This window comes from Babylonia areolata, chromosome 2 (assembly GCF_041734735.1).
Source record: "Babylonia areolata isolate BAREFJ2019XMU chromosome 2, ASM4173473v1, whole genome shotgun sequence".
NCBI lineage: Eukaryota > Metazoa > Mollusca > Gastropoda > Neogastropoda > Buccinidae > Babylonia > Babylonia areolata.
Window position 1 is genome coordinate 54,147,197 of NC_134877.1, and position 9,520 is coordinate 54,156,716.

Sequence of the window (9,520 nt, forward strand, 5' to 3'; positions counted from 1 at the left end):
ATGTATGAGTAGGCTACATATGAATTTTTACACGTAATAAACCGGGTTTCGTTGTACGACTAAACTGTGCCATAGTTAGATCAGAAACCAGGGCTCTGAGATTTTAGAGTTAAACCCTCCTTTTCCACCCCCAAACTGCCATCCACATGGTCTCTACAACACGCATTTTTTCAGATCTTTATCTGTTATGCATGTGTGGGTGTATATGTGAATGTGTGTCTTCATGTTTTACATTTATTTGCTTATTTATCATCATTGTTGTCTTACTTATTTATTTATTTATTTATTTATTATTATTATTTATTTTTATTATTATTATCATTATTATTATTACTACTACTACTACTATCTTTTTTATATTATAATTATTATTTATTTATTTATGTAAGCTTATCTATTATTTATTCACCTTTCTTCTTCGTTTTTTTTTCTTTTCTTTTTTTTTTCTTTTTCTCAAGGCCTGACTAAGCGCGTTGGGTTACGCTGCTGGTCAGACATCTGCTTGGCAGATGTGGTGTAGCGCATATGGATTTGTCCGAACGCAGTGACGCCTCCTTGAGCTACTGAAACTGAAAACTCAGATCTTTACCCCCACAACACACACACACGCACACACATGCATTAAGAGAAATCAGGGAACTGGCAAGGTTTCGTCATGTGTTATGGTCTCTTCATTTAAATTAATGTTCTTCCTTTGGGAACTGGATCCAAAATCCAGTCCTTTCCTGAAGACATCACTCGTGCGACAAAACCGTCATTGATCCTGGTGATCTACAGGCTGCTATTGGTTGTGTTCTCGACACTTGGCACGTGTAGCGGTCTATGTCCATAATCTGTCGCCAAAGGGCCAGGTTTAGAACTTTGCTTACAAGAAAAAACGAAGCCTCGTGACTGCAAACTTCACAGATAGTCCCTTGAAAACATATATCGGAGAAATCAATTGAACTGGAATCGCTGTAATTTACGACATTAACGTGAGATGCAACTTGGGTAAAAAAAAGGATAAGGCAAACCAGCTTGAGCACGAAAAAACATCATTGAATATGTAATACGGGACCTCGGCCTGCTCTGTAAGCCGTTCATCCCTTGCAGGAGGAAGAACCAGAACAGGTCTGCAGGCACAAACGTCAGGCTTAAACATCTCTTCCCGCCTCCTCACAGAAGTACGTGTGGCCTAACACCCTCCAGGCGGGAGGAGATCAAGAAAAAGAAACTAATGTCACCATGGTCTAGTCAAAATGAACTCCTGCTGGCTGTCTAAACTGTCCAAAGGACCCCAGAGAAAGACTCACGCGATCTGACGACTGAGCCCAGTCAGCAAAAAGCCAGCACGTATCGTTTCTTCTCACCAACATTTCCTGAATGAGCTGCTGAGTTCTTTGATCTTCTTCTTCTTCTTCTGCGTTCGTGGGCTGCAACTCCCACGTTCACTCGTATGCACACGAGTGGGCTTTTACGTGTATGACCGTTTTTATCCCGCCATGTAGGCAGCCATACTCTGTTTTTCGGGGGTGTGCATGCTGGGTATGTTATTGTTTCCATAACCCACCGAACGCTGACATGGATTACAGGATCTTTAACGTGCGTATTTGATATTCTGCTTGCATATACACACGAAGGGGGTTCAGGCACTAGCAGGTCTGCACATATGTTGACCTGGGAGATCGGAAAAATCTCCACCCTTCATCCACCAGGCGCCGTCACCGTGATTCGAACCCGGGACCCTCAGATTGACAGTCCAACGCTTTAACCACTCGGCTATTGCGCCCGTCAGTTCTTTGATCGTTTCAGGACATTGCTTACCACGTACTTTAAACTTCCACGCACTTTCCTAATTCTCACCCCTCCCTTCAGTGTGTGTGTGTGTGTGTGTGTGTGTGTGTGTGTGTGTGTGTGTGTGTGTGTGTGTGTGCGTGCGTGCGTGCGTGCGTGCATGTGTGTGTGTGTATGCGTGCGTGCGTGCGTGCGTGTGTGCTCGCGCAGACTCTTGAAGACTCGCTTGGAGATCAACTAGAAAAACGTGTACACACACAGAGGGAGCAAGCACCATCTGTATTAAATGTAGGCCTAACGACTTAAAGTTCTGCCATTCAAAAACTGGTATTTGCTGAACATGAACGCAGGTTACCCTCAGCTTCAAAAAGGAACGTTCTGAAGAAAAGCTACACTACCATAAGTTTGCCAGTAAAATTCTAGCATCCCTAAATTTCTGCCACACGTAGATGGACCACATTCTCACAACTTTTTCAATGCACAACACAAACATGTGAACACATCCAACGAATGTCCACCTTTGATTGACCATCAAATATAACATTTCAACACGGTTCTCATCAGTACAACCGACACGTGGCCACCGTTACATGATCATCACTTTTTGTACATCACTTTCAGCAATACATCTACAACGCTTATCAACACTTGTTCTTATTTGATTGTGTCGATCGAAAAGTAAAATGTTCGTAAACATATTTGAATCATCACTTTTTCAACAGAAATTTCAACAATACATCCACAATACATGCAAACACTTTTTGTTTGTTTGTTTGTTTGTTTGGATTGAAACATTTGCCATGGTCAGTGGATGCGACTTGATCCCTTGGCGCGAGCCAGAAAAATGCAGATTTTTTTCCCGTTTCTTTTATTTCTAATTTTTTTTTATTCAGTGCGTACCAAAACATGTTAAACTGATCGAATCATAATGAACCAGCTCTGATCTCGTTGCGTGGTAGAACCAAAGCAGTGTCCTTTTTTGACTCACTTGTGTAAACAAAGTGAGTCTATGTTTTAACCCGGTGTTCGGTTGTCTGTGTGTGTGTGTGTGTGTGTGTGTGTGTGTCCGTGGTAAACTTTAACATTGACATTTTCTATGCAAATACTTTGTCAGTGGACACCAAATTAGGCATAAAAATAGGAAAAATTCAGTTCTTTCTAGTCATCTTGTTTAAAACAATATTGCACCTCTGGGATGGGCACAACAACAACAACAACAACAAAAAAAAAAAAAAAAAAGAAGCCTAATTATTGCAAACTGCATTTACTGTTATATATATATTTTTTGTATTCTCTAAACTTGGCACTTTGATCTGATATTCGACACAACAAGAGCAGTCATTATTATCATTTTTTGTTCAAACAGGAACTTCTTTTGCTAAGCATGGAAGTTTTATTTATTTTGCAAACGTTTTGGTGCAGATAGTAAAAAAGGGAAATTACTCTGTAATTAATGCTAGGGGACTTAATTTGCTTTAAACTGATCTTTCTCATCTTAAACATTACATTTTGAAATATACTCAATACATAAAAAGCTTGTGTGTTTTACTCTCAGTGTACAGGGCTTTCACTGTATTCATTCGCCCACGTGGTCTTTTTCGGAAAATACTAAAATCAATACGACGAGTGGACTTTACAGACTTTACTGAGCCCTGAAGGTCATGGGCAAAAATCAATTGCGAACACATATTTATACACATTCAAAGCGCGTGCTCATACTCTTCGCGAACGCGAACGACGCCATTTTGTTTCAAGTTGTTGACCTGCCCGTTCAATCCTATATTCAATGGACAATACACGATAACATGTGATGGAAAGTTGGAGAAGGAGACCGTTAAATATTTATTCAGAGAAAGATTTGTGAACGCCTCATCACTTACTGGATTATGCCCCAAACTGCCATAAAAAATATCCACAGAATCAGTCGGAATTCACAGTTAAAAATTGTAAACCATGCGAGTTAATACCCTTGAACTGATCACGATGAAACGAAAAAATTTCCAGTCTTGACTTTTCTCAAAATGAAGTCCTTTTCACTTCTTACGACGTTTAGAAGTACTTGTACTTGGCTCTACATGTTATTAGTTTAACAAAATACTCAATTTTCATATCAACTTTAAAACTATAAAACTAGAATGAAAATAAAAGAGAAATTGAATCGACCGTGTCGTACTACATTCCCGGCGGGTGTAACTAAACTTGTACATCTATCTAGATCTAGTGAAAACGGCTAAATGTTGCAGTGTGATTGCGGCGATAGCCATTAAAGATTTTTTGAATGCCCAAGATACACCAGAATAATATGATTTAAACAGAGTTCTCACTGCGAATACCGCAATTGATTTATCGCCCTTTAAAAAAGTATGTTCAAATGTTAAATTTTAGAACGTCAATTAAGGAGCCACGATAGTGTAATGGATAAGGCAGTTTATTCTCACCCGAACACGCGGGGTTCGAATCTGGTTAGGACTTTTTTTCTTTTTTTTTTTAACGCGAAGCTTTATAATAACAAATACAGAACACATTTTAACGATTAGATTTTTTTTTTAAAGTGTATCACAAGTGAGTCTTGAAGGCCTTGCCTCTTGTTTTTTTTCTTATAGACTTTCTGCGTCGATGACACTTGATTTAGCATTCCACAGTCTTTAAAACCGTGGAAGGCTTTGATGCGTCTCTGCCTATATGTATGTACGTGTGTGTGTGTGTGTGTGTGTGTGTGTGTGTGTGTGTGTGTGTGTGTGTGTGTTTCTATCCCCGCCTTTTGCATCTTTGCATAGAAGAGCCACACCATTTTTCCTTTATATTTATATATACATATATATGTATATATATATATATATATATATATATATATATATATTTTTTTTTTTTTTTTTTTTTTTTTTTTTTCAATTCAAGAAACCATAGATTTGTAAAGGATGATAATGCTGTTGCATAGATATGTGTATTTGGAGACTGTTCGACAGCTGCTGGCTGTATTATGCGTTTCCTTTCGTGCTTGAAATCCTGGTTGAAATCGAAAGGATGCAGACATCCGCAGTGTTTTTCAGGAAATGTGAGCAGCATTCTCAAAAACACGTTGGTGAAGGTGAAGATGCTTGCTGTGGAGCCTGTCTCCCAGTCGAATACCAGCAGCGCACTCAGCTCTGGGTATGATCACAGCAGTTTGAGTTGAAAATCCCGAGTGTGATCTTTTACGCCACTACAGGGTATAAGGTACTGTGTATGTCTCTACTTTGCTCGAAACGAAAGGGGGTGGGGGCATTGAGTTTTGAGCAAAATAAAGAAGTACATAGTCGTTAAAAAAATAAATAAATAAACGGGCTAAGATTGAGGAGGCGCCTTTACATTTTAATATTTTTTCAGTCTATAGGATGTATCTTTAAGTTCTATCCTAAGTCTTTCGCCTGCAGCATCCACTTCGCTCACACAAAAGAGTCCATGGCAACAAAAGGGTTGCACCTGGCAAGACTATGACTGTAGAACATTCCAAATTGGTAGTGAAACAAATGCACCTGCAGACAGAAAAAAGAAAAAAAGAAAAGTGGTCAGCACTGCACAGTGGCGGTATGCTCTACCCAAGGAGAGCAGCCCGAATTTCACTCAGAGAAATGTGTTGTGACGAACCGCAGTACACTACACTACACTACAGAAATATATAATACAATACAATAACGTCTGTTTGGATACCTCAAAATGGAACAGTAAATCCTCGTGGATTTTATGGGACAACTATCTTTGGAAGATTAAAGCTGTTAATAGGGATGCCATTATGTAAATTAGCTGCAGTTTTTTGTTCGTGTTTTTTTTTCTACTTCTGAGAGTCGCTATATGTAACAATTATGTCAACGATTATTCACAGTTTTCTGGCGATGTAAGGGCTAAAAAGAAGAAAAGGCTGGGTTGGGGTGGCGGAGAGGGGACAGGAGATGAGAAGAAGGAAGAAGAAGGCAAAGGAGGGAGCAGATAAGGCACAGGAGAAGAAGAGGAGAAAGTGGGTAGGAGGAAGAAGAAAATCATTACGCTGCGAGAGCGATGGGGTGTCAACTGAAATCTGCTTTCCGTCTGTTCCAACCGTCGTCACGCAAGCGCGTGTGACATCAGGACCAGTGCACGTGACAGGTGTAGCAGACACTACACGCAACTCGTCTGCCCGCATCCAGCACACCCATTCTCCTTGTCTTCCCTTGGCCACCCTCTTTCCCCCGATCCCCTCTTCCAACCCTTCCCCATCTCCGCCTTCCACCCCACCCCCCTATTCCCATTGTTTCAAGAACTCGGTGGCAGATGATGACTTATCTTGTCCGGTTGTTGTTTTTATTGTGTGACACACAATGTCGAGTTGAGCTACTCTCTGTGTTCTTTCCGGTTGAAGACGTTGAATCGCCTTGATTGTAATGTCCCAGTGCTATCGTGAAACGACGCCCAACGGTTCGTGACATCCTTTCGGATGAACGAGAATGTTTGGGAAAATTTGAGAAAAAAAAGTGTTTACATCCTTGATGATGTCTGACTTTTTATATCACAATATAATTCATATGTCAACATTTTGTATATTCATGATGTATGAGAAAATTCATATACAGGAAATAAAACAAGAAAGACAAAAAAGCAAACAAAGAAACATTAACAAAATATCAATTCGGACAGGCATTGAAGAATTCATGTCTGAACCTTGTCATCAGAGTTAAGAAAGAAGTTTTCATGTCATTCAGGAGAAAGGAAATGATAAGAAGAAAAAGAAAGAAAAGAAAAACAAAAGAACAAAGACTACAGTAGAGTTACGATCAGACGCACTCAGACGGTCGCGCACAGGCATGCATGCACACTATCATATACCCTTCCCCTCTCCACCACCCCTCCACACACAAGACGTCATTTGTCCAAAGAACAGCTGTCACTAGGACTGAATAGTGTGTAAGTGAAGAATCTGAAAAACCTTACACATGCATCTGACAACATCGTACAAACATGACAGGACCACATAGGACACAGCCATACTGCGTGGAAGAGCATACATTTTTTGCAATGAACAATTATGCTGTGGGCTTTAAAATGGGTGTCAAAATTTACAAAGATATCACTGACCCAGGTAAAGTCTTTACGTAAAGTGTAAACAACAAAAGCAAAAAATAATTTTGCAAAGATTACATCTAGGGTCCTTACAGACGAGGAACATAGGGTGAAATTCTCACGAACTGTGATGATGAAATGAATAAGAAGAGTGCGAGTTTCTCCATCATCCGACTTTACAGAATAGTTCGTCTCTCCCCCACCACTCCCCATGCCCACATGTCAGAACTATTTCAACAAAATTGAAAGTGAATGGATAATCGGCAAATGACATGTATTAGGCACCTGAAAAACAAAACGAGAAGAATAAAGCTATGAGTGTTTTATTGGGACTTCGTTAAATAGGAAAATTTATACAGATGAAATGAATTGTCAATGACAAGAACGTGATGGATCATGACCTCAAGTGAGGAAACGAGAATCCAAGCAGATTTATATCCCTGACAATGGTAGGAGTGATCAATACGTGTTTCATCTTGCATGAACCAGTGTATTCTCTCTCTCTCTCTCTCTCTCTCTCTCTCTCTCTCTCTCTCTCTCTCTCTCTCTCTCTGTGTGTGTGTGTGTGTGTGTGTGTGTGTGTGTTGGGGAGTTTCAGATGATTTATTCATGCAGGCTATATACACTCAGGAGGGGAATTTACATTTTGATGCGTAATTCAAATGGCCTACTCTCATTGGTCTTAAATGCGTTGCAGATAAACTTGCATCTTTAATGCTTTGTGCATTAAAAGGGTGAAGTCAGTCTTATCACTTGTAATCATCCATTGAATGAATTGGTGCAAACAGGCAAGGGTATTGCAAGTACATGGTGGAACAAATTATCCTCTTAGGTCTATTGATACTGGGCACGATAGTAGAAAATAAACTTCGGGTCACTTCAAACTATTGACATAAAGTATAAATTAGTTCTGACTGCCGATTGTACACTGATAATGATGGATAAACATGTCAGATATAACAAGAAAACATCTTGTCAAGTGTTTCAATTAAATGCGTTAGATAGATATCCATGTTCATTAAGATAGAAACGGATAGATACAAACAAGATAACTGGCTCACCATTTGTAATAATTTAAATCTACCACTGATATACTAATATGAATGTGATCATTTCAGCTTGCCATCTGCAATCAATCATTCTTTTCGCTGATATTTATGACACTTGCTTCAGCCACACAACACAACACACACACACACACACACACACACACACACACACACACACACACACACACACACACACACACACACACACACACACACACACACACACACACACACACACACACGCACGCACTCACACACACACACACACACACACACACACACACACACACACACACACACACAGAATGCCACCCCAAGATCAGAACGGGGAATGCACACGATTCACATTAAAAATGGTTAAATTTAAATAAACCGAGGTGAACTGTCTGCGCAATTAAACGAAACAACACTGAAACACAAACATTCGTGCACTGAGAAGAAGGGGCTCAGCTGAGACCACGGGAAGGGGGGCAGAGGGAGGGAGGGAGAGATGGAGGTTGGAGGGAGACGGTGACCGGAGGACACAAAGATGCCTTGTAAACCGGAAAGAAGAGAGGGCTTTGTATTTTGCGAAGAAAGGGAGACGGCATCTTGGCACATGATTACAACAACGCCTTTTTTTTTTGCAGAAATGCTAACGAACGTGTCACACATAACCCAGCACTCATAACTCAAAATCCAAAGAAAACAACAAAACGAACAAACAAACAAACACTGAAACAAACAACAACAAAAAAGCAATGGTCACGGACATCACGCGTAACTATTCGTGACAAGAGAAAGGGAGGGGGTTTAGTGTTGAGAGGGAGGGAAGGGGGATCGAGGGGTGAGAGAGAGAGAGAGAGAGAGAGAGAGAGAGAGAGAGAGATTCTCCGTAAGCTCTGTATCCTCCCACCATGCCCACCATCCCCCACCCCACCCCAAACACTCACACTCACACGCTTCTACACGCTGACTGCATAGTTTAGACTTTTTTTTTTCTTTTTTTTTCTCTAATCTGCAGACACGCCTACTGAAACGCATCAGTAATCCACGTCCGGTCTGTATAAAAGGGCTGGATGGACCATGGAACACAAGTCATCATCCCCGCCAGGTCCATCTTCTCAGCTTCATCCTTTCTCCATCCGGCGCCGATTCCTACTGTTTTCTTCGGGTTGTGCTTGTGAAGGTAGGTGTCTGACTGAATGTGTGTGTGTGTGTGTGTGTGACCAGCGTTGAGTGTGTTGTGGGCTCAAGTGGGAAGCTTGGGATCACACAGTCAAGGGTCATCCACATCAGGGATGCGTCTTTGGCGGTGTTTCTCATAGTATGTGACTAACAATGCAGGTGTTTGTATCTCAAGGGCCTGGTGGCGGTGTTTCTCAAAGTATATGACTAACAATGCAGGTGTTTGTATCTCAAGGGCCTGGTGGCGGTGTTTCTCATAGTATGTGACTAACAATGCAGGTGTTTGTATCTCAAGGGCCTGGTGGCGGTGTTTCTCAAAGTATATGACAAACAATGCAGGTGTCTGTATCTCAGGGGCCTGGTTGTCGCCGGGACGTAGCTGGAAAAGGAATGGAATTGTTCAGCTTTGTCACGTAGTCCACACCCTGGATGGACCTCCGTCGGTGCCACTATCTTCC

At 41.0% G+C, this 9,520-nt stretch overlaps 1 long non-coding RNA gene across 1 annotated transcript in view; it reads left to right on the forward strand.

Annotated features, from left to right (window-relative positions):
* Nucleotides 1-4,905: 4,905 nt before the first annotated feature.
* The window catches only part of LOC143279506 (uncharacterized), a 12,087-nt gene continuing 7,472 nt past the window's right edge, over nucleotides 4,906-9,520 (forward strand). Inside the window, exons 1-2 of the long non-coding RNA XR_013054894.1 lie at nucleotides 4,906-4,989; nucleotides 8,899-9,063. This is a non-coding gene — a long non-coding RNA (uncharacterized LOC143279506). The remainder of the gene's footprint in view (nucleotides 4,990-8,898; nucleotides 9,064-9,520) is intronic.